Source organism: Pleurodeles waltl, chromosome 5, assembly GCF_031143425.1.
Source record: "Pleurodeles waltl isolate 20211129_DDA chromosome 5, aPleWal1.hap1.20221129, whole genome shotgun sequence".
Lineage (NCBI taxonomy): Eukaryota > Metazoa > Chordata > Amphibia > Caudata > Salamandridae > Pleurodeles > Pleurodeles waltl.
The window spans coordinates 911,155,014-911,180,330 of NC_090444.1; positions in this window are offsets into that span (position 1 = coordinate 911,155,014).

The following is a 25,317-nucleotide window of genomic DNA, read 5'->3' on the forward strand; positions in this document are numbered from 1 at the left end:
GTGGGAAAGAGGTCAACGTTGCTCAGGAAAAGTTTCTGACGAACCCTGGGACGGGTAGCTGGAGGGGGTCTGGGAGTGGAGGAAGAGGAGGTGGTTGTAGGAGGTGTAACTTTTGATGATTTGGGTGCAGGTGCATGTTCTGGAGGCTGTCGTGAGGTGGATGGATGTTGGGTGTGTGTGTGCCCGCGTTTGTGTACTTTGGGAGGGGGTGTCACAGACACACTGGGAGAGGACACAGGGGACGTGTAAATGGTAGTGGGGGTGGTGAGTGCAGGTGAGCGGGGTGTGGTGCTGGGTGTTCTGGTGCGAGTCCTAGTGGCTGTAGTGGTAGTGCATGCAGGTGAGAGTGTAGACGAGACTGGGAGGGAGGAGGGAGACGACGAGGAGGGGGACACAGTGGAGGCAGTGGAGGTTGCTGTGTCTGTATGTGGGTGATGCTTGTGTGAGTGCCTGTGGGATGTGTGGTGCCTATGTTTGCCTGAGCTGCCCTTGTGTGTTGAGGTGTGTGCAGGCTGGTCTGATTGTGTGCTTGGTATAGGCTGAGGTACAGGGGACTGGGTCTGGGTGGAGGAAGTTGGAGGGGGGAGGCTAGAGACTGGGACAATGGCTGCCATCAGTGCTGAGGCCAGAGATTGCAGGGTTCGATGATGGGCAGCCTGACCAGAATGAATGCCCTCCAGGAATGCATTAGTGTGTTGCAACTCCCTTTCTACACCCTGGATGGCATTCACAATGGTAGACTGCCCAACAGTGAGTGACCTGAGGAGGTCAATGGCCTCCTCACTGAGGGCAGCAGGGGTGACAGGGGCAGGGGCTGAGGTGCCTGGGGCGAAGGTGATGCCCACCCTCCTGGATGAGAGGGCACGGGACAAAGGCTGAGGGGCTGCTGGGAGGGCGGTGCTGGTAGGGGCAATGGCAGCTGTACCTGTAGAAGTGGGGGGCACAGATGGTGCCGCCACCACAAGGGAGCTCCCATCGGAGGACGAGTCCGTGTCGCTGGTTGCTGATCCGGTGACTGTTGTGAAGCTCCCCTCGCCCTCCGTCCCACTGGTGTATTCTGAGTCCGTGGTGTGGCCCTCCATGGCCATGTGGGATGCAGCCCCCTCGTGCTCCGGTGCCACTATACCTGCGCCTGATGATGCTGATGCACAAAAGAACAGGGAGAGCACAAAAAGGGGTGGGGAAACCGAAGAACGACAGGTTGAGTGCGTGGCTTCCCGCTATCGTTGGTGGACAATACAGACACAGCAGCCCCCTGCACTACGCCGCGCTCTACAGATGCAGTTCCTGTGATATGGCCTACATGGCTATGGTGGACATCTGCACACATAGATGACACAGGGGCGTGTATACCTGTACTTGGCACTCTACAGAGGTGGGGTGGAGTGGCACATGGCCTGCATTACGGAGGGCCCTAGCCTACGGAACTCGCCCTGGCCTAGGGAAACCCACAGCCCTCCTCCCCCACCCAGACCCCTCCACTGCACGCAAAGTCAGCAGAATGAGAGTTTACTCACCCCCTTGTGTCTGCTGTGATGCCCTCATGCGCCCATCCAACTCAGGGTAGGCCACCGCCAGGATCCGGAACATCAGAGGGGTCATGGTGTGACGGGCACCCCTCCCACATTGGGAGTCCATCCCCAGCTGAGCCTCCGCCGTCTTCTTGCTCCAGCTGTGAATGTCCTCCCATTTTTTCCGGCAGTGGGTGCTCCGTCTGTGGTGGACCCCCAGGGTCCGGACGTCCTTGGCGATGGCATGCCAAATATCCTTCTTCTGGTGGGCGCTGACCTACATGTACAGGGGAAGAAGAGAAGTCATTACCAACTGCACCGTCGAAGTGAGTGGCCCACATCCCTGCCCTTGCCATGTGGCACATGCATTCACATTCCTTCATGCTCGTAGAACTCTGCCCCCTTCCTTCTTACATCCAGCCCTCTCCACCCAGGCATAGCCCATACAACTTGCACCCTATGTACTCACCTGTTGGTCTGGAGGACCGTAGAGTACTGTGTACTGGGGGAGGACCCCGTCCACGAGCTTCTCCAACTCCTGTGCAGTGAAAGCAGGGGCCCTTTCCCCAGACGCACGTGCAATTGTCTCTTCCAGACCAAGGTCACAGCAGCACTTGCAGTGTAGGTCCTCTCCTGTCGAAGATCAGGTATCGAGTGACTGAACAGATAGGAAATGGCGGTCACGGCCGCGGCGGTGACGTCCGCGGCGGTGCGTATCATCACCGCCGGTGCACTTCGTCATTGGCTCCTGGGACCCATAGGGTCCAATGTTAACCAATGCAGCATTGCGTCGCGGTCTACGACCGCCTACCGCGACGGTGTACAACGCCAGCGCAGTTACCTCACATCCCATTGTCCCAGTTTAAAGGTCAGGCATCCGCCATTTCAGGGGCCCACATGGCTTCATTTTCAACTGCGTCACACATACCTAGGCCTGGACTCAACACACAACTTTTTGGATTTTGTTTCGTGTTCTGTGTAGCTGTGGGTACATACCTCTGAATTGCTTGACTCTGTGGTCGCTGTTGTCCTTCCTAGGCACCGTCAGCTGGGACATGTGAGGAGACAGCGGAATCCTCCGGTGTACCGACCGCTGGTGGACCTGTTGACAATGGAGGAGCGACATTTAATCATCACCTACAGGTTTGACCGTGCCACAATCAAGGAACTGTGTACCCAGTTGGAGCCAGACCTGATGTCACCAATCCGCCATCCCACAGGAATCCCCCCTCAAGTGCAGGTGCTATCAGTGCTCCATTTCCTAGCAAGTGGGTCATTTCAAACAACAGTGGCCATGGCATCAGGGATGTCCCAGCCTATGTTTTCCAACGTGTTGTCCAGAGTGTTGTCTGCCCTGCTGAAACACATGAGGAGCTACATAGTTTTCCCTCAGGTGGAGGATTTGGCTACAGTTAAAGGTGACTTCTATGCCCTGGGACATATCCCTAACATCATAGGTGCCATTGATGGGACCCATGTAGCTCTGGTCCCCCCCCCACAGGAGTGAACAGGTGTACAGGAACCGGAAGAGTTATCATTCCATGAATGTACAGATGGTATGTTTGGCAGACCAGTACATCTCGCAGGTAAATGCTATGTTCCCTGGCTCAGTGCATGACGCCTACATCCTGCGGAATAGCAGCATCCCTTATGTGATGGGTCAACTCCAGAGGCACCGGGTGTGGCTTTTAGGGGACTCTGGTTACCCCAACCTGTCATGGCTATTGACCCCAGTGAGGAATCTCAGGACCAGGGCAGAGGAACGCTACAATGAGGCCCATGGGCGGACTAGGAGGGTGATCGAACGCACCTTCGGCCTCCTGAAGGCCAGGTTCAGGTGCCTCCATATGACAGGTGGTTCCCTATTCTACTCACCAAGGAAGGTGTGCCAGATCATCATCGCCTGCTCTATGCTTCACAATCTTGCTTTGCGATGCCAGGTGCCTTTTCTGCAGGAGGATGGTCCAGATGACGGTGTTGTGGCAGCTGTGGAGCCTGTGGACAGTGATGAGGAGGAAGCAGAGGAAGAAGACATTGACAACAGGGACTCAGTCATACAGCAATATTTCCAGTGACACACAGGTGAGAACACTTTCTTTACTAATACATTTACTTTCACACTTCTAACTCTATCCTGTCTGTCAATTGCAAGCAGTATTTGGTAACTGAGTTGTACATTTCCATTACGGTTTCACAGGTGTGGTTACCAACGTGTGTCATCTGCTTGCATCCTTCATGGACTTGTGATGTGTGACATAGGTATGTTGACATTACTCTTGAGAACGGATTTTGTCATTGTCATAGCTAATACACATTTTCTAAATCACAGACTGAGTCCAGATTGTTTTGTGGCTCAAGGGTGTTTATTGAAGTGCTAATTATTGGAGGGGGTGGTAAAATGGTGATGGGTGATGGTGGAGGAATGCCCATGGCAGAGTCCAGTCTATTAGTCTCACAGGTGCATTGCCCATGTGGGCATAGGAAGTGGAGCTGGGGCAGTTCCAATATGGACAGGGTTACAAAGTGGGACAGTGGGATGTCAATCAGGGTGGTCTAATTTCTTGGTGCGGGTCTTGCCATCGTGTTCTGTCCTGTTCCTGGATCTCAGGGACCGCTTGCGGGGTGGTTCTCCGTCTGCAGGGGGTGGGGTGCTGGTGTGGTGGTCATGTGGTGGAGCGTCCTGTCCACTAGCGCCGGCGGAGGTGGTGGGCAGTTCATCATCCAAGCTAGTGTCAGGGGCCCCTTGGAGTGCCACAGTGTCCCTCATGGTGTTCTGTATGTCCTTCAGCACCCCTACGATGGTGCCCAGGGCGCAGCTGATGGTTCTGAGTTCCTCCCTGAACCCCAAATATTGTTCCTTCTGCAGGCGCTGGGTCTCCTGAAACTTGGCCAGGACCGTAGCCATCGTCTCCTGGGAGTGGTGGTATGCTCCCATGATGGAGGAGAGGGCCTCATGGAGAGTGGGTTCCCTTGGCATGTCCGCCCCCCTATCGCACAGCAGCCCTCCCAGTTCCCCTGTGTTCCTGGGCCTCCGTCCCCTGGACCGTGTGCCCACTACCACTGCCCCCAGGTCCCTGTTGTTGGGGTGGTGGGTTATCCTGGGTTTCCTGTAGTGGTGGACACACAGCTGATTGACGTGTCCTGGGGATGGAGGTATGGGCCCGCTGGGTGGGTGCTGTGCTGGTGTTTCCAGAGGGGGGAAGGTCTGTGGTGGCCTGTTCCTGTGTGAGGGGAACCGACTGTCCCGAGGCCCACGATGGTCCGGGCTGGTCATCTGGATCCAGTTGGCCAGAGCTGCTGTCATCACTGTGGGCCTCTTCTGTGGGTGGGGTAGAGATGTCTGGACCCTCCTGTCTGGTGACGTTAGGTAGTGGTCCTGCAGAGGTATAAAAGCATGATTATTGCATGTGTGTGTGTGTCATGGTGTGCAATGGGTGGGTGAACGTGTACATCAGTGCTAGAATTCTTGTGTGGGGGCTTGTGTGAAGATGGTTAGGAGTTGTTATGGGTATGTGCAGTGGGCATGCTTTAGTGATGGGTGTCCATGCTTTGTTGTGTCATGCAGGGCTTGATGTTGGGATGTGTGGTTTGTGTTATTAATACATTAGTGAGGAGTTGGAATGATAGGGGAGGGGGTGAGGGTGGGGGGGGGTGTGATAGCATGCAGGTAGGGTTGGGGATATGATAGTTAAGATTTTACTTACCAGTGTCCATTCCTCCACCGACTCCTCCGAGGCCCTCAGGATGCATAATGGTCAAGTCCTGCTCCTCCCGTGTTGTTAGTTGTGGGGGAGGAGGTGGGGGTCCGCCGCCAGTCCGCTGAACCGCCAGGTGGTGTCTGGAGACCACGGAATGCAGCTTCCCCCATAGGTCGTTCCACCTTTTCCTGATGTCCTCCCGATTTCTTGGGTGCTGTCCCACTGCGTTGACTCTGTCCACGATTCTTCGCCATAGCTCCATCTTCCTAGCTATAGATGTGTGCTGCACCTGTGATCCAAATAGCTGTGGCTCTACCCGTCCGATTTCCTCCACCATTACCCTGAGCTCCTCCTCCAAAAACCTGGGGTGTCTTTGGCGTGCCATTGGGTGGTGTAGGTGATGTGTGGGGTGGTGTATGTGGTGATGAGTGTGGTGATGTGTAGTGGTGTGGGGTGTTTTGTGCGTGGATGTTATGTGGGTGATGGTGTCGTGTGCCTCTGTGTGGTGGGGTTGTCTATTGCTGTGCTCTCTCTGTCGCCTTTGTCTCTAATTTGTGGTCGTAGGGTTTTGTGGGTGATGTGGGTGTGTGTTTTATATTGTGTTGGGTGTGTGGGGGTGGTGTTTGTATGTGTATCAGGTGTGTGTATTTTGAATTGTCCAATGTGGCGGTGTTTTGGAGATGTGTGTGTGTATTTTGAGCGCGGCGGTGTGTACCGCCAATGGAATACCGCAGTTGAAAGACCGCCGCGTGGATTCGTGGGTCGTAATAGCATGGGCGTGTTTCTGTTGGCGTGACGGTGGAGGATTTTTTTTCACCAGTTTATCACTGACCTTTGGTGTGACGGACTTGTGTGGGTGTCTGTATTTTGGCGGATTCCGAGATGTGTGTCATAACAGCTGTGGCGGAATTCTGCGGCCGCGGCGGTGTATTGGCGGTCTTCTGCACGGCGGTAAGCGGCTTTTACCGCCAATGTTGTAATGACCCCCTTAATGTGGATGTGATTGTCCAGTGTTTGAGTCAATCCTAGATGGCAGCCCTCCTTACCTTTGGTGGACTGACTAAACCCCTGGACAGCTGTCCAAAGCTTCCTGGCTGTCCTTGATGTTTGAAAGTATGTGTTGCATGTCCATCACCCACTGAGGCACAGGGTTAGGGTTATGAAATATGTGTACCTAGGTGTGAGGATCCCAGTGTAGAAGACAGACATGTCATTCCAACATTAATTTACTCCAACCTAGGATGCCCCCACATGATTAGCAACTGCATACCGTACAGGCAATTCAATTTACAAATCACAGGTCTTGTGGGCCTTGATTGTCACCCAGAAGATAGTCATTAGTTGGCCTGTCACATGTGGAGTACTTGCAGCAATTGTTCTGTGACTAATAGCAGTACAATGATGCACAGATAATTTAAGTGGGTACACATCTTTTTGTGCATTGCTGTGCTGTTATATAGTCGATGTGTAGGCTTCGTTGGCCTATCATTCCTTAGGGACATTCTATGATCTGTACTGTGATCTGGACTGTTTAAGCTATTTTTGATGAAGTGTTACAATATCATCCGTAGATGTATCACACAATGATGTCACTAATGTTTGGATTTCTCTATTTTTACAGCTGCCAACATGAATGCCCATGAGATCAGGGAATTCCAGAGGCAGGCAATGCGTTATCGCCATATGCTAGATGTGGAGTCTGGGTTCCGCAATATGGCAAGGCGTTATCGCCATGAGAGAGCCACTGGGGTCTAGAGGGCATTTGCCCAAGGGGGGCCAGCCTTGCCCACAACAGCCACCACCACCAGCAGTACAGCTCAGACCACAGTCGCCCAAAGTATGACAGCCACTTTTGCAGGTCCGTCAACCTCATCTGCTCCAGGCCCACAGACAGCAGCTCCTGCACTTCCCCCTCCAAGCTCGGCACCGGCACCACCAGTGCCATCAACTAGTGGAACACAGACAACACCAGCTGCTGTGATAGACAATGCAGAATTTCAGTCCATGAGACGTGATTTGCAATGGATGTTGCGGAGGATGGACAGCCTGCAGCAGGAGGTGTCCCACAATATGAGGAGACTGCGGGATATTAAGAAGATCCTGCAGAGGGACAATTTGTGACTGTTGGATCCTCAGCCATGATTCCCTCCCCTCCCTCCTCTTTCCTGGTTCTTATCTATAGTGGGTTTAGGGGGCTTAGTGTTAGGTCAGAGTAGGCTGTTAGTTTAGTTAGTATAAGTGGGTTGGGGTAGAGGGGGTTATATTATTATATGTGTTTTTTTTGTTGGTGGGTGGGTGGGGGATGATGTTGGGGTTTATGGGGGTCATTCCGACCCCGGCGGGCGGCGGGCGCCGCCCGCCGGGCGGAGACCGCCAGAAGACCGTACCGCGGTCAAATGACCGTGGCGGTCATTCTGACTTTCCCGCTGGGTGGGCGGGCGACCACCAAAAGGCTGCCCGCCCGCCCAGCGGGAAAGCCCCAGCAACGATGAAGCCGGCTCCGTATGGAGCCGGCGGAGTTGCTGGTGTGCGACGGGTGCAGTGGCACCCGTCGCGATTTTCAGTGTCTGCTAGGCAGACACTGAAAATCATTATGGGGCCCCCAGGGGCCCCACGACACCCGTTCCCGCCATCCTGTTCCTGGCGGTTTTTACCGCCAGGACCAGGATGGCGGGAAGGGGGTCGGAATCCCCATGGCGGTGCTGCGAGCAGCGCCGCCATGGAGGATTCTTTTGGGCAGGGGTAAACCGGCGGGAAACCGCTGGTTGCCCTTTTCTGACTGTGGCTTTACCGCCGCGGTCAGAATTGCCCATGAAGCACCGCCAGCCTGTTGGCCAGGCCAGGCCAGGGTCGGAATGACCCCCTATGTGTCTAATTGTTTTTTTTTTAAAACGAAAAATATAAAAAAAATATATATATATATATATATATATATATATATATATATATATATATATATATATATTTGTTTAGGATAAGATAGTATGTGTTTAGGTTAGTATATGTTGCCCTACATGTGTCGTAGAACATATGGAAAGAGGAAAAAACAAGGAGAAAATACATTTCTCCTTGTTACGCTACACCTCGGGGGGCGTAAGGTTTTGGTGCTTCCCCAGATTTCAAAATCCATTGGTGGTGTGTGGGAAAACCCACTGCAACGTCAATGGAACACCTCGCTGGCGCCGAGTAAGACAAAGCAGAGCCTTACACTGCCTTGCCTTACTCAATAGCTATGAGGTCGCTCAAAGCCATGCAAAGTGGCTTTGTGTGGCCTCATAGTTCTGGTTGAGAAGTTTGCGCTGCTGCTGTGCCACAAAAAGTGATAACTATGCCCCTCAGTGTTCGGTTAAGGAGTGGTTTGACACGCATTTCTGGAGGGAATAATGTAAACCACACATGCTTTAGTCAAACGAAAATAACTTTTTTTATTTGAGTGGATACTAAGTTCGTTGGAATGGCCCTCTTCAGGATCTCTCAATTCGACTGAAATCGACTTCCTGGAATTATGATACCCATCGCTGACTAAAGAATATGCAATAAGGCTTACGTTACTAGCACACTAGCAGAAATAAAATACAGGACCATGAAAGATTTTCTTTAAACATTAGTGGCTCTACATAATCACATGTCTAGAACACATTTGTGTCAATGTTTTTCGTATGACTGTTTTAATAGAGTTGCATCTTAAATGGCCAAGGTTAGTGCGAAATAAAGATGTGAAAATTATAAGTAAATGTGGTGACCATTTCAGAAGAAAGCAAGAGATCCCACTCATCTCAACGTGCCCTGCAGAGCCTCTAGCAGATTTGAGGGAGTTTCCATTCTGGTCGATTCTTGTGAACTATTCCTGCCGGAGGGTTAATAAGTTTTCCGTCTCTGATCCCAACTCTAAGCAGCCCAAGGCTAGCTACACGGCTCCAGTGTGCAAGGGAACATCAGTGGGAAGAGTAATGTCCTTATGTTTGGCTGTGCACACCTACACAGAATGCAGCCTTTAAGTTCACTCCTTTCTTCGACATCCATGGAGCTACTTAGGAAAGGCATCTGATAAATCTCCTGTGCTATGCCACCGACGCACTTTTCCATGTGAAAGGAATTAATTTAAAATATGTATTCTGTGTAGGCGTGCTTATATATTGCAATCTTTCAAACGGAGACTGTAAATGAGAAAATCTATGGAATATTATTATGTAGTATGCGATAAGCTTTTTGATCTGCTTGATCTTTTTGATATGCTTGAGTATATTTCGATTTTTTATTTTATGTGGTTGTTCATGGTATGAGTGAAGAGTAAGTGAGCTTGTAGTGGGTTTTTAGAAGGGTGATGAAAGATCGTCAGGTACGTTTTAAGGGATATCTCTAAGCATTTTATCTGTTATGCATTTATGTCAATTCAGGTAAAGGAACAATAAGGCCCATATTTATACTTTTTGACGCAAAACTGCGCTAACGCAGTTTTGCGTCAAAAAAATTAGCGCCGGCTAACGCCATTCTGAAGCGCCATGCGGGCGCCGTATTTATTGAATGACGTTAGCCGGCGTTAGCCGCCGGCGCCGTCTGGTGTGCGTTAAAAAAATCGACGTACACCAGGCAGCGCCGGCGTAGGGGGATATGGGGCTTGGGCGTCAAGAAATGGGGCAAGTCAGGTTGAGGCAATTTTTTTGCCTCAACCCGATTTGCGCCATTTTTTTTCACTCCCAACCCCCATAGAAATGACTCCTGTCTTAGCAAAGACAGGAGTCATGCCCCCTTGCCCAATTGCCATGCCCAGGGGACTTCTGTCCCCTGGGCATGGTCATTGGGCATAGTGGCATGTAGGGGGGCACAAATCAGGCCCCCCTATGCCACAAAAAAAAAAAAAAAAAAACTTACCTGAACTTACCTTAATGTCCCTGGGATGGGTCCCTCCAGCCTTGGGTGTCCTACTGGGGTGGGCAAGGGTGACAGGGGGTGTCCCTGGGGGCATTGGAGGGCACCTCTGGGCTCCTTCAGAGCCCACAGGTCCCTTAACGCCTGCCTTTTGCAGGCGCTAAAAAACAGCGCAAAAGCGGGCGTACGTCATTTTTTTTGACCCGCCCACTCCCGGGCGTGAATTTTGCCCGGGAGTATAAATCCGACGCACATGCCTCGGAGTCGATTTTTTAGACTGGAACGCCTACCTTGCATCTCATTAACGCAAAGTAGGTGTCCACGCTAAAAAATGACGCAAACTCCATGGACTTTGGCGCTAGACGCGTCTAACGCCAAAGTATAAATATGGAGTTAGTTTTGCGTCGAAATTGCGTCAAAAAAACCGACGCAATTCCGGCGCAAACGGAGTATAAATATGCCCCTAAATGTACTGATGTAAAAGAAATGGAGTCATGAAATGAATTGATATGTATTTTTTTGTAATCTTTGGACTCTGCATTCAATGCTGTTGGGAAGAATTAGTACTGTGTTTAATACTGCAGACTTGTGTGCATATTGACAATGATGGAGTAGGTGGTTAGTTTTTGGTTTGTTTCTTTGTTCCCCTGTTTGCTTCCCTTATCCATTGTCAGGAGCTCTCCGCCTGATTCAAGGTACTTGCATCCTTAGGAAACACCGGAGAACAGAAAGATTTTCTAAAACGTGATTGCCCAGGAGCACACAATTATTTTACACAGAAAGGTTAGGATTAAAACTACAAGGTCGCAATCTTCTAGGTGTTTTCTGCACACTGACAGGTTTGCTACTTGACCTTCAATTCGCACTTTAATTGCATTTTTAAAGGCAATACATTTAATATGATCTAGTGGGTATGATTTCTAATCCAAACTTGGCCGACTCCGCCATCCATACTTTGCAGGTTGTGATCCAGTGAGGGGGATTTATCCATGACATAGCAAACATATTTTTTAAATGTTTCTTTATTGCGTTTTCCTACATAATAGCATCAAGTGGATTCTTTTTAACGATACAGTACGTTTGTTAGGCTGCATAAGCAGTGCAAATCTTAGCAAATAAATTTTAAATCAGCTGAACATTCTATCATATATACAAAGAGCATGTCTTGCCGCTTGTGTAGACAGGAAGAAAGAAAAATTAAAGAAGAAAAAACAAAATATAGCGAGGGTGACACAATATTGGCTATTCCAGTAACAATATTATTAACAGCAATGTAGCAAAGTCTTTTGTTGAATGATCAGGCTACACTTCTCATTTACGCTTCTAATGTGGTGGGCATGTGGCTACAGCAATTTCGCAGAAACCATCTAAGGAGCTCCCTTTTCAGTCACATTACATATCTGCGCCTTTCCTGAAGCCCCAACTAAAAGCAGACCAAATCGGCCTCATCAATGTTTATATCCCATTAGGCTAGTATGGGGGTCATTACAACCCTGGCGGATGGTGTTAAAGCGGCGGTAAGACCGCCAACAGGCTGGCGGTCTTTTTTTTAGTATTATGACCATGGCGATTATGCCATAGTCATCCGTCGCTTCCCCGTTCTGTCCGCCAGGGCGGAGATGACCGCTGGGCTGGAGACCTGGGTCTCCAGCCCGGCGGCCGTGACAATACCGCCACCGGTATTGTGACCCAGCTTACCTCTGTGGATTTCCAGCGGTAGGAACCGCCATGAAATCCATGGCGGTAAGCACTATCAGTGCCAGGGAATTCCTTCCCTGGCATTGATAGGGGTCTCCCCCACCCCCCACCCCCACCCGACTCCCTCCTCTACACCCCCCACCACCCCTGCCACCCCCCAAAGGTGCCAGGGCCCCCCTCCCCACCCCGACCCCCGACATTACCTGACACGTACACACCCGACACGCACGCAGGCACCACCAACACACATACACGCACACACACCGACATACATGCCTACATCCACACACACACTCAGACACGTACACCCACATTCACACATTCACGCACACATCCATACAGACATACATACAGACAGACACGCACACATTTCCGAAACACGCAACACCCCCGCAAGCATACACGCACTCACACCCCCAACATACACAGACGCACACCCCCATGCACCGACACACCACACAACACCCCTCGCCCCCCTCCCCTAACAGACGATCGACTTACCTGTTCTGTCGATCCGCCGGGAGGGGACGGGAGCCATGGGGGCAGCTCCGCCAACACCACACCGCCAACAGAACACCGCTGCGCAGAATCACAGGACGTGATAAGCTCGGCAGTGTTCTGTTGGCGTCGCGGTGGAGGTGGAGCAACCTCAACTTCCCCGCCGCCCGCATGTATGGCTGTTGGCGGCTCTCCGTCGGAAAAACGTCAGAGGGCTGCCAACGGTCATAATACGCTGAGCGGCAAACCACCACTACTGGCGGTCTTCCGCACGGCGGTCCCTCGGCGGTCTTCTTAAAATATCCGCTGAGGTTGTAATGACCACCTATGTAATGACCACCTAGGGGGTTATTACAACTTTGGAGGAGGTGTTAATCCGTCCCAAAAGTGACGTAAAGTGACGGATATACCACCAGCCGTATTACGAGTCCATTATATCCTATGGAACTCGTAATACGGCTGGTGGTATATCCGTCACATTTGGGACAGATTACCACCTCCTCCAAAGTTGTAATAACCCCCATAATGTCTGTGGTAATGCCTGTTATTAATCTTCAAGGTGGCTTTTTGTCGGCTTTGCGTTTAACTTTGTAATGTATGTATACAAAATCGAGCTAACCCGGCGCCTGTCTCCCAGTCAAGTCAGCAAGGTGAGAGTGTCAGCCTCAGAAGTCACCTACATACATAAGTCTCATAGCCAGCACCCAATGATCAAGGCAGCGGGTGACTTCCAAGACAGCGGAGTTTAAACAGGATAAACGCCATGTCCAGGGGCAGCTCCTCCATTAGGACGGAGGAGCATCACCACCACCGCCTGCAGCCGCAGCTGCATAACCCTTACTAGAAAACGATAATAAAAAAACAATAATAAACTGAGTTTATTATCGTTTTCTGGTAAAGGGACATGGCCATGGGGGTGACGAACAGTGAGGGGGAGTGCAGAGCACTCCCCCTCGCTGCGTATATATGTTTGGAAGGCCGTCTCAGGCCGGCCAAACAGACATGCGCAGTAGGCTCTCTCCAGCCCAGCAACACAGTTGCTGGGCTGAAGAGTCCATGCCAAGGCATTCCCAGTCTTCCTGGGAATGCCCTGGCTGGGAGCTCCCATCCAATCCTGATGCTGCTCTGAGCATTGTCAGGATTGGCCGCAGGGCGGGCTGGGAGCCTGTGCCTGAAGCGACAAGGTAGAAGAGACAGAGGAGAGGAGCGGCGTGCGGCGTTCAGGTAAGTGTTCTTATAAAAAAAATAAAAAAAAATGTTTATTCCCCATTCCCCCCTCTCTGGGCGCCCCCTTGCCCCTTCTGTGCCTCGCAAGCCATGACTGGCCAAGTCTTCAAACTTTTATAAGTATTTCTCCTTCTTGGTTGTGAGCAACAGGCCCAGTAGAGATATCCGTGCTTCAGAGACTATGTTGTGGTCTGTTAGCTTAGACATTTCCCCTGTTGCTGTGCTCCATGCCATGTCAATGTGGGCAGCCCACAAACCTAGGATAGTGCCCACGTGTACTCAGTCATCAATAGTGACTAAGCTATGCAAGTGGATGTTCGTGATACATGGTTATTCCATGCTAACACTTGCCCTGTACTGCATTCCAATTATTGGCCCTGACTGAAATCCTTGCTTTGTCCGTCTGTGTGTATGACTTTAATTAAAAATAGTGACCTAGACTGTTCTCCTTCCAAGGCAAATGAAATGGTAAGGAAGACCAAGGAAAAATCCAAAGAAAGGGAAAAACCACCAGCACAATTATTGCTCATTTCCGTGCCATGTACATGTAACTCCACAGCATTTCTTGGCACTTCGGTGTAAGGAAATCCAACTTATTGTTTTCTTCCCATATTTCACCGTTGTATAGCTGATATTTTGTTCCGACCTGTTGCATCCTGCTAGCCAGGCTTAGCCACATGTGATCTCTGCTGCAAAGGACAGGCATTTTTCTTTCTTAAGTGCCATAGCTGTCTCTGTTAAGGTGCATGTCTGTATGAATTTCCATGTCCAGCTACATAGAGTACATATGAGACTAAGGAGTCAAAATATATTTGGCCTACCTGTTTCTAAAATATAACGTGATTTTTGGATTGAGTACTGATGCTAAACATATATCACTTTTGAGAAGACAGTCCTGCTGATTGTAAGTGGGACATCATTGCCTGAATAAAATCTGTAGTTCCTTTCTCCATTCAAAATAAAGACTAGGAGGCCTAAACACAGACATACATTGAAGAAGGCCTGAGCCAAGCGCTGGCTCAGTGGAGGAGATTTACTTTGTGGGACATGGAGCTGAAATGGGGGAATCCTTGGGTGGCGTTTGGAGGCAGGAATGACTTCAATACAAGTATGTACCATCCTAATACCACAAAGTATTACTTAGAGCGATAAAAGCATCTCCCTTGTTTCTGAACAAATAAGCGAAAAGCCTCACAACTCCGTTAGGAATGGATAGATCTAATTACCAAACCCAGTCTGGCTTGTTCTTTATAAGATCCTGCATGACTCATATCTAGGTGCGAATTGAAGAGGAGACACAATTACCAAATTTTCTATAGTGACAAATACCTGCATGCCAGCCTGGAAAAAGTGATTCCTGCTCTGTCACAAACTCTGCTTTCAAACATTTGTTCAGAAATGGTGACGCCAGTCTTCTGCTGACATGTAAGGCTAATGGGCGGTCAAGAGCCTGTCAGTAAAGTTTGTTTGCTGTATGGAACTTCTCTCTTGAGATTAGAGGGTGGAGAATGTCCTGAGACAGAAGCACCTGACCTTATAGTGCAGATGCTGACTACATCCATCAGTGTTTGCCTTGCTTGAAATATTCTTCTTAGTTCTTTATCCCTTAGAATAACATTTTCCCATGTCTTCGTATGAGACAGGTTTTGACTTTGTTGTCAATACCTGTTTCTCTTTGTATGTATGGAATTCTTCTTATCAAATTTGTCTTTTCAACTTATCTGGTTTGAAACTTTTACGTTTTTTCTTAATTGTATTACGGCTTGGCTTTCTGCTGCATATGCCACATGCATTTTGTTTTGAGGGAGGCCTTGCTGCTACAGTCAATCAACTGAGAATGTGCTAGCGATTCTTCACAGAACAGTTGACCTTTGTAGGTCAGATTTTTGTACTGATGGAAATTCGACCACAGCTCAGTCTTGGACTATGACTTTTCTTTCCCGTAGGCTAACATTCCAGTTCCCTAGTATCCACATATTTTGTCTCCCCCAGAAGACAAACTTGAGGTTTGCAGTTACCATGCTCTGGATATTGGTGCATATGCTGCTGATGTAAATCACATAGTGCGATTTGTTCCACGGATGGCTTGTGCCACGGCTCAGGCACTTTTATGTGGCTATGTACATCAGTGAAACACCCACTTATTGTGACTTTGTGTCCCCAATAAGTGATGTCTACATACCAATCATCCACCACCTAGCACAGATCAGGTATGCATCCCACACCATGAACAAGAACTACTTATCCAGACTAGCTATAATTAGAAATGCAAATGGTCAGGAGAAGGAGTCATTAGACATGCAAAAGGTGGAAGTTGGCATTGGAGTCTCCTCCAACTCACCATGGATGAAAAGATGTCACTTAGCGAAGCCTGTGTGGTCCAATTACCTGTCCTTTGGCCCTAGGAGCTCAAATGTAGTATTCAGATGAGCAATTCTGAAAAGGAAGATAAGACAACATCAACAATTGTCAAGGCACATCCATGTGGCTGTTTCTATTTGATCGATACAGGCAGACTGTAAGAAAGTCACCAGTCAGGGTAAAGAATAGCGATGTCCCCGTGGTGAGAAACTTCCTACACATCCTGGTCAGGGGAACCATGCAGACGTAAAGAACAAGTTGCATACCTTCAGTAACGAGGTATCTGGTAGAGAGAGGGTCTAGCTGCAGATTCCTTACCTTAGAATCCCCCGGGGCTCCCTCCTCGAACCACTAAATAGGAGTCAGGAACCATAAAAAAATGGAAGGAAAAAGACATGTAAAAATAAGTAATCAGTGAATCAGTGGAAAGGTGAACAGAAGTACGAAGATAAGCAACACGTGCCACCAAGAGAAGAAGTTTGCAGAATGACCACAGCATTAAGAATATAAAGACAAGAACAAGTTGACAAGACAAACTACAAGTGATCTCATGAAGTAGCAGAAAAAGAGTACAGAATACAAATATCCATTCCCAGATGTAAACTGTAGAAAAGGTCTACGCTGGTGGAACACTAAGCAGCCTAACCTGTCAAGGAGCAGAACCTCGTACTATGGTAAACATAATAGAGTAACTCATGCAGAGAAAGCAGACAGTTGCCCACAATGAAGAGAACAAGACTAATCATTGGCAATAAAATACATAACCCACAGAAAAGTTGCACATATAATGAAAGCATCCTACAGATGTGCAAATACACAGCTACTGACGTGGGACGGAAGAACCAATGCCTATATAGTACCAAGTGTATATGCATATATAAAAACATGCACACATATACCCACACACATATATATATATATATATATATATATATATATATATATAGCTGTCTATCTATCTATCTATTTATATATAAATATATATATATATATATATACACATACATATATATATATATATATATATATATATATATATATATATATATATATATACATAAATACACAGCCCCAGATATACAAAGGATCATCACCTCGTAGTTCCATACCTGCTATCCCAAAAACGTCTCAAGGCTGAGTCAGCCTATGCACCAAACAAATGAGCATCATCAAATGGCATGTCCAGTAATGTAGATTGTATTGGCAGAGAAAATCCTGAGGAATGTAATCCAGACACACCGACGGAGAGCACCTGAGGATGCCATAGGTCAACCCACAGGGTCAGCGAATCCATGCCACAGCAAATGATCAATTTAGTAGCATTCTGCCTGTTCTGAATTATAGGAGTAAGAATACTCCTGACCTCATCTGGAAACGAGTGCAAGAGTCCCATAAGGAATGAGAGAAACGTCCAAGGAAAACAAGACGTGTTCACAGAACATAAAGCAGAACTTAAGGAAAAAAATATGCCTGCCACAGATATCAAGGGCTCTAGACTCTCTGTCAGTTGGAGCATGGAGAAGGGACTCTTTGTCGGAGAAATGTACAGCGGCCTGCGCAACAAAAATGTGAGGAGTAGGATGTCTGAACAAACCAAGGTGGGTCACCCGGGGCAGAACGGGGCCTCTAGGATATATCCCAGTCAACCAGAGACCCAGAAGCAGGCTTAACCCAAGCACCAAACAAGACATTATGTAATGCCTCGCTATGGGGAAGCACCAGCTCAATCCCGGTCTTGCTATGGTGGAGTATATCAAATAAAGGATCAGAAGCCAAGTCCATTAAGGGAAGGGTAAGAACCAACACCTCTGAAATCCTCTTTAGCATATCCACAGAGGAAACAGAAGGCCCGAGGCCAAGCCACTAGCAGTAGCCAGATCAGATAACCAGCTGTCCTCTCTAGGAGTCCCCAATTCCAAAACTACCGCACCACCATCCCCTGCAGCAATAGCAACAGGAATGGAGTCTTTCGAAGGAAGACTGGCATGGTTCCAGAAGTCGAAGGGCTGTGCACTGGTGCCACAGTAGGCACATCAGATGATGTTGCAGGCCTAACTGAAGTTGAGGGTGAATCTTCCGGCGTGGTCCCACCAAAGCACTGCACACCTTCTTGGGGTCAACAGGAACTCCAGAGGAAGGTGACTGACAAAAGATAGCATGCAGAGAAGAATAATATGCACGCATTCTGCTCTAGAGTCGCCTCACCTCTTGGAAAGGGAGGAAGGTGCAGGCCAGACCCTGACCTCATCTCCTCAGCCGAGGAATGACAGGAGGTCGAGTGCAGTGAGGTTGGTAAATGCTGAGGCCTTGTCCGTCTATGGAACTTACCTGTGGACATTGAAGGAGATCAGTGTCCACAAGAGTGACTTCTCTAATGGCTCCAGAACCGGACATCAGACTGACATTGAGATTTCCTGCAACATGAAGACCTAGACTCTGTCAACTGTGCAGCCACAAGCTTCGTCCTACACTCCTGACAGGAGCTGGGGTCCTCAGTGTCATGGTTTTCACCCAGACAACACATGTACACTGAATGGGGATCTGTAGCCAACATCTGCAGTGCACAGGACCCAAAAGGTCTAAATCCCGACGACATAGCACTCTGAAGATGTCAGAATAACCATCTCCGGATCCATGCTGCAAGCACGGAAAAGAAGGAAATGGCGTCAGTGCATTGGCGGGGTAGTTATATAAATTCCATTGATGTCACATCTGGTGGACAACGTCATTATAGAGCCACACATAGTCCCCTGCTGACACTCTGATGTACTAGGGGAAAAAGTTTTTCATTCCAAGTGGGCACCTGGGGGGGATTCTAAGTTAAGGAATCTGGGACTAAGGGCCGTATGTACGAACACTTTTTCCCACAGACACAGAATTGGTAAAAACCTTTGCTACATCTGGCCCTAGATGTCTCTATCACATACAATCCTTTCTCCGTTGGTACCCTTTGGCTCATCTTAGGTTTGTTCAGCCAAAAATTAACCTCAAAATCTATGTCAAGGGAGTGTGAGGCAGCAATGAGTAATGTTGTTTGAAGTATTACTGTGAGAAAGTGAACTATTTGTTAGGGAGGATGGTAGTCCACTACAATTAGTAATATAACTACTCTTGTTAGGGCCAGTAAAGTTTTCAGCAATTTAGTGACAGCTATGGCAATGAGCAGACAGGCATAACTTAAGAAAATATGGAATTAATTTTAACATATAAAAAAATTAAAAAGACAAAAACACAGCACAACAAAACTCCTCTATAGTTTATGAAAATATAGAATAATTAATTGTTGAAAATAACAAAAACTACAGTAGCAAAATGTATTAATTTTTAAAGCTGTAAATACAAGTGGTCATGCTAAAGCTCGACAAGGGTACAATTTAAGGCTGAATGCAGTGGAGTGCATGTTGGATACACAGATCAGATTTGTCCTAGTTGGATGGTTACCTTCACACTTCGAAGAGTTTGAGGAAGGGAGAGTCTTTAGCAGGGCCTGGATGCATGCTGAATCCAAAGACAGGCTTGTCAATGACTGGCTGACGAAGGATGAGGTCTCAGTGAAGCAATGGATGAAAGTGGGAAAAGCTCCCAGCTGGATAAATCTTGAGTTTGCACAAAGGAAGCTGATGACATTGGTCAGATGCTGCCCCTTGTCTGGCCCAGTAAATATTTCTACCTTTGTACATACACTCTTTTCTGGAAGTCAGAGTTTCTCAGCAGGTCAAGGCTGCAGGCTGTTGTGGAAGAGGATTGGATATCCTCTGATGCAGATTGGTGATGGGCTTGCTGAAATGGATTTGCAGGACATCAGGCCCACTGCAGATGCATCCTCAGTGGATCGGCTGACAGGTTGGTCCCAATACCTCAACAGTTCTCCAGAGTGAAATTTAGTAAAAGGAATCCAAGTCCTAGATTTCAAGGTTTAGGCAGGGGGAGTACTCTCAAACAACAACAAGTGTTTAAGGACCTCAGGCACAGCACTCAATCCAACAAAAGCCACAAGTAGGGTCGATGGTGTATCCATTTGAAAACCATTAACTGGGCTCTTTCAGGAAAGTACAGCTTTTCTTTCCTTGTACCTTACCAGAAGGTCAGCCAACTGATATTTAGGGGCATATTTATACTCTGTTTGCTCCGAATGTGTGTCAAAAATGTTGATGCATATTCAGCGCAAACCTTGCACCATATTTATACTATGACGCCCGACCCCGCGAACGTCAAAATTCCTCCGTGTGCGTAATTTTCAGAATGCGGGAAACCGCCTTTTTTCAATGACATGCAAGGTAGGCGTTCCCGTCCAAAAAATTACTTTAAGGCCTGTGCGCCTTATTTATACTCCTGCGTCATTTTGACGCACACGAGGGGGCGGGCCTTAAAAACTGGCGCCTAGCCTGATGTGCACCGTTTTTTAACGCCTGGGTGAGGGCAGGCGTTAAGGGACCTGTGGGCTCATGTTCATGGTCTCTGACCATGGAAGCAGTCCACAGGTGCCTTTCAGCCTAACTTGGGCCCCCCTACATGCCACTGTGCCCAATGGCCAGGACCAGGGGATAGAAGTCCCCTGGGCCTGGCCATTGGGCAGGAGGTCATGACTCCTGTCTTTGCTAAGACAGGAGTCATTTCCATGGTGGTTGTGCGTCAAAAAATATCGCAAGTCCGGTTAGAGCCATGATTTTGACTCTAACCTGACTTGCACCGTTTTTTGACGCACAACCCCATTTTCCCCTATGCCGGCGCTGCCTGGTTAGAGACATTTTATTTTTACTCTGACCAGCCCGCAGCGCCGGCTAACGTCAATCCTTAAATAAGGCTCCTGCCTGGCGCTTAGGAATGGTTTGCATCAAAAAGTATAAATATGGGCCTTAGTGTCCACATTTTTGTTCTTGGTACAAGTGGGAGCAGGTCCAGCCCTTGGGGTTCTCGTTAGAGGTCTCACCAGCAGGTGCAGCACTTCTTCTGTCTTTCACTGGTCCAGTAATGTTTTGAAGATATTTCCAGGGAGACATCATTTATGCCAGACACCAGCCATGAGTGGGGGTGATTCCTGGACCCTTCCTAACTAGGGAACAGATTCTCCAGGAGTACCCCTATCCACATTTGTTTCGTCAAACATTTTACTGCAACTATGACATTGATATCAACAATTATGTTATCAAAGATATCATGAGGGCCGTAATTTGTGGGGTAATAAGCAACGCATGGCGAGGGCATGAATTCTACTTACCTTAGGGCATAACTATAACAGGCACATTTCTGTGGTTTGTTACATTAAAAATATGAGCCTAACCATAACGTCCCTGTATCCTTTAGTTTTACCAGTGAATTTCTGTAAATTCTATTTCCTAACTATAACATCCCTGTAACCTTTGTTTTTCAAGTGTATTTCTATGTTTTTTTTACATACAGACATTTTCATTACTACACGTTTATCCAACCACAGCTGTGCATGGCCTTTGCCCGTGTGCGGCAGAGGTTGGCTATCCCCCCAAACACCCAACCACATACTGCGCATGACTCTTTGGCTGAGGATGGTGGGAGTTGACTGTGGCCTGTCTCTCTAGGTGTGAAAATAGGTGTGAGAGGGTGCCTCTAGGGGTGAGAATGGCTGTGAGAGTGTCTATCTGGGTGTGAGAGTGGGTGCATCAGTATCAGTGTAGGTATGTGAGTGGGTGCTTGAGTGTTTCAGTGGGTCTGTGACTGGGTATGTGAGAGTCTGAGTGGGTCTGTGAGTGAGTGCGCAAGGGTCTGAGTGGGTGTGTGAGTGGGAGAAAGAGATTGAAAAAGAGAAATTGAGAGAGTGAGGAAAAGAGAGTGAGAGGGAGAGAGATAGAGAGTGTTTTAGGAATTGGTGAATTATATACTTAGAATGAGATATTTCTGGACTTATTGAAAAGGAAAATGTATTTATCAGTTAAAAAGAGTGAGATCAACTTTTAGTATGAACCTTAAATGTTTAAAGACATTAAAGAAGGAAAATGACCACAAACACACCTGGGGAAGAACTCTCAACTTTCAGTGTGAGGGTCTGTGACATTAACCTTTAGGCCATAGGTTACTCCTTACTGTGATGCTTCCAGACATACCTATGACAGTCAATGCATGCATGCATGCAACAGGGAAAAAATGTGAATATTCCATCACTAGTAAGGTTTAACAGTCAAAATACCAGTAAATAAACAAACACACTGCCACCAATTCTAGGATTTGAGCCTCCCGCCTACTGAGTGACAGCACAAAACCTTGACCATTAGGCCAAAATTGACTCTGTTCTGCTCTGCATCCAAATGTAACTACAACATTCGTACCAGACGTTCCCAGTATGACACTTTGAAATCATTGTATGAAGAGACCATTTGCAATAACAATCTGTTTATGGGATGTAAGAGAGAGAGAGAGAGAGTGACAGGACTGTGGGGGGAGCCCTAAGGCCCCAGCGGTCCTAGCTGGCTCCCCACGTCCTTTGGGAGCCAGCAGTGCTCCCAGAAGCAGGGAGCTGCTTTAACTAGTAACAAAGTTTTCATCTGTCTTTCGTGCATGCATATTTGCGTGCAGGGAAGACAGATGAAAACTCCACTTTCTTACAGCTGGAGCTGTTTGACAGCTCCTGCTGTCAGAAATCTGACTTTGTTAGCTTTAGCTGTCAGCTCCCAACAAATAAAAGCAAACAGCTATGTTTTTTAGGAGTGGTTACCCAGGAAATAGAAGGAGCCAGCCCTGGGGGGTGGTGGTACCCAAGGCCATCAAAGGTCCCTCCAACTAGCATAGCCCCAAGGAGGTGGTGGTCCCCAGGGTTTGGGGGACGGAAACAGACTCCCTTCATTCTTTTTATTATAGCCCCGGGGAGGTGATGATCCACGGGGCTGTGGGGGGGGGGGGCACACAACCACCCACATCATGTTTCTGTAATGCCCTGGCAAGGTGGTGGTCCCCGGAGCTTCAGGTTGGCCACTCGGCCCCCCACCATGATTCTGTAAAGCAGTGAGGTGGCAGTTCCCAGCGCTGCGGTTATCCGGGTGGCCCCCATAAACATCATTTGTGTAGCCCCGGCGAGGTGGTGGTCCCCTGGGGCAGCGGGGAGAAGGGTCGGGTGGCTCACCCACATAAAAAAGGCAATGCCTTTGGACCCTGGCCCACCTGGGGGCTGTTTATAGAAAAAACAGAAGAGACAATGATTGTTGTTTTTTTAATTTATGCTGGATCTGCTGTGAACATTTAAAAAAATGCTTTTTAGCTCAGGGGGGTCCCTCTGGAACCCCAGTACCAGAGCTAAGAGGTCAGGGTGCCCTTACATTGGCCCCTTTTATTTTTTAAATGTTTTTTTCATGGACTCGGCTGAAGTTGAGTCCCAAGATGGCTGCCAACACTTCCTTGTTGAAGTGTTGGCAGCCAATTAGATCTCAGCACGAGCTGAACCTTCATGTTCCTTTATGTACAGATTTGGATTTTCTTAAATTTCTCAACAACTACTGAATTAATTTACATCAAATAACAAAAAGGGCCCTTTCTGCCATATTTGGTGCAATTCCGTCCAGCAGTTTGGGCGTTATTGCTGTTCAAAATCTGTATGTAAAAATAAATGGGGAAAATGCATTTTGGGACACCCCCTCTTTCTCAGTCCCTGCTTGACGTGTCACCCGAAACTTGCCAGTCAGCAGCTGAAGTGAGCGTTGTATTTTCTTGGAAAACTTCATGAGGATTCAATAAACAGCGCCAAAGTTATTAGCAAAACAAAAAATGCTTTTTCTATAGAAACTAGGTCCCAACTCTAACTACATGCATGACCCCATTGTATGGAATGTACTCATGGTTACAACAGGGGGAATGGACGAGTTCATCCGTATCTATGATATTTCGCTTTTGGGGCAGAAGTAGAATTCATGTTACTCTTGGATCCATAGGGGCCTGAAGTACAAAGGACAGGTTTCTGGCACACAGCATTTTATGGGAAAAGATATAACATTACAGTATTATACATGCATATGCCACTTTATTAAGCACTTGATTAAGATGATAAAGACAGTTACAATATTATGTACTCAGGATAGTCCACTGCACTATTATATATACATATGGCACTTCATTTAGCACTTTATTGAGATGAAAAAAACTGTTGCAATGTTATGTACCTTACAGTGACTAAAGCAGTGTACAACAATGTATAAAGCATTTTACTCAGGTGAATATAACAGGTATAACATCAAATTTACAGCAATTGTGTTAAGGTTCTATTTGCAATTGAAAACAGATTGGCACTTTGTAATAATATGTGTTAGGGATAAGACAATGCAATATTATATATGTATATGGCACATAGTTTAGTACTGTATTGAGATGGACAAAAACAGTTGTAATATTATGTACTTTACAGTGACTAAAAGGGCTCAAGACTATGCATCTAGCACTTAACTCAGGTGAATGTAATAGTTGTAACATCAACTTTAGAGCAATTGCAGCAATTGTTTATGATCAAGTGGACACTGTATGAGATACTGAGATATGAACAAGATCCTGAAAGCCTGATGAGCGAATTGTATCATGTTACTATGAAGAAAGGCTATGATTAGTCACTACAGAGGAGCCTGCCAGGCAGTAAAAATTCTGTTGTGGTGAATAGTAAGCAGAATAAATGTATTGTCATATACAAATGATCAAGTGTATGTTTGATGGAACAGGCTTATGTTTACAAGTTGGTTACTAACCATCATGTAATAGAAACACAATACAAAGTAACTTGCATATGAGCCACTCCCTTGCCTGACTCTCACGTCAAACATTTGATGGCGGAGAGAGTATTTTTGGAAAAAGCTGTTAGCAGTGTAGTTTTTTTTAAGGTGGTGGGATTTGGAAAGTGTTCCTTTAAAAGAAACTGCACAAAAGTAACTCTATGGGCAGTGGAAGGCTCTGGCATAAACACATCATCACCATGTTTGCACCATTTGCACTTTTGGAGAAACTGATGGTTTGTGGGAGCTGATATGGCTGTGCTGCCTGCTTCCTTTGACCGCCCATGGCAAACAGTGTTTGTTCATGGGATGAGCACTTTGAAATTATATATATATAAAAAAAAATATATATATATATATATATATATAAACACATATATATATGTATATACATATATATATATATATCCTATTGGTGGTCTAACTAGGTAGTTAGGACCTAGTTTCTATATAGAAAGCGTTCTTTTACTTGCCTATATCGTTGGCGCCACTTGACGAATCTTCAAAAATCTTTACAAAAAGATTTGCTAGTCAGGTCAGCTGCTGTCTGGAAAGTTTCAGGGTGATCCATCCAGGAGGGGTAGAGAAAAAAGGAAGGTCCCAAAACACATTTTCATATTCATTTTTCCATAGGGGCTGTGAACAGAGATCGTCCTGAAACTACCAGACAGAATGACACCACAATTGCCACAAATGTAGGTCCTGGAACAGAAAGTGACCTGTTTTTTATTTTGGTGT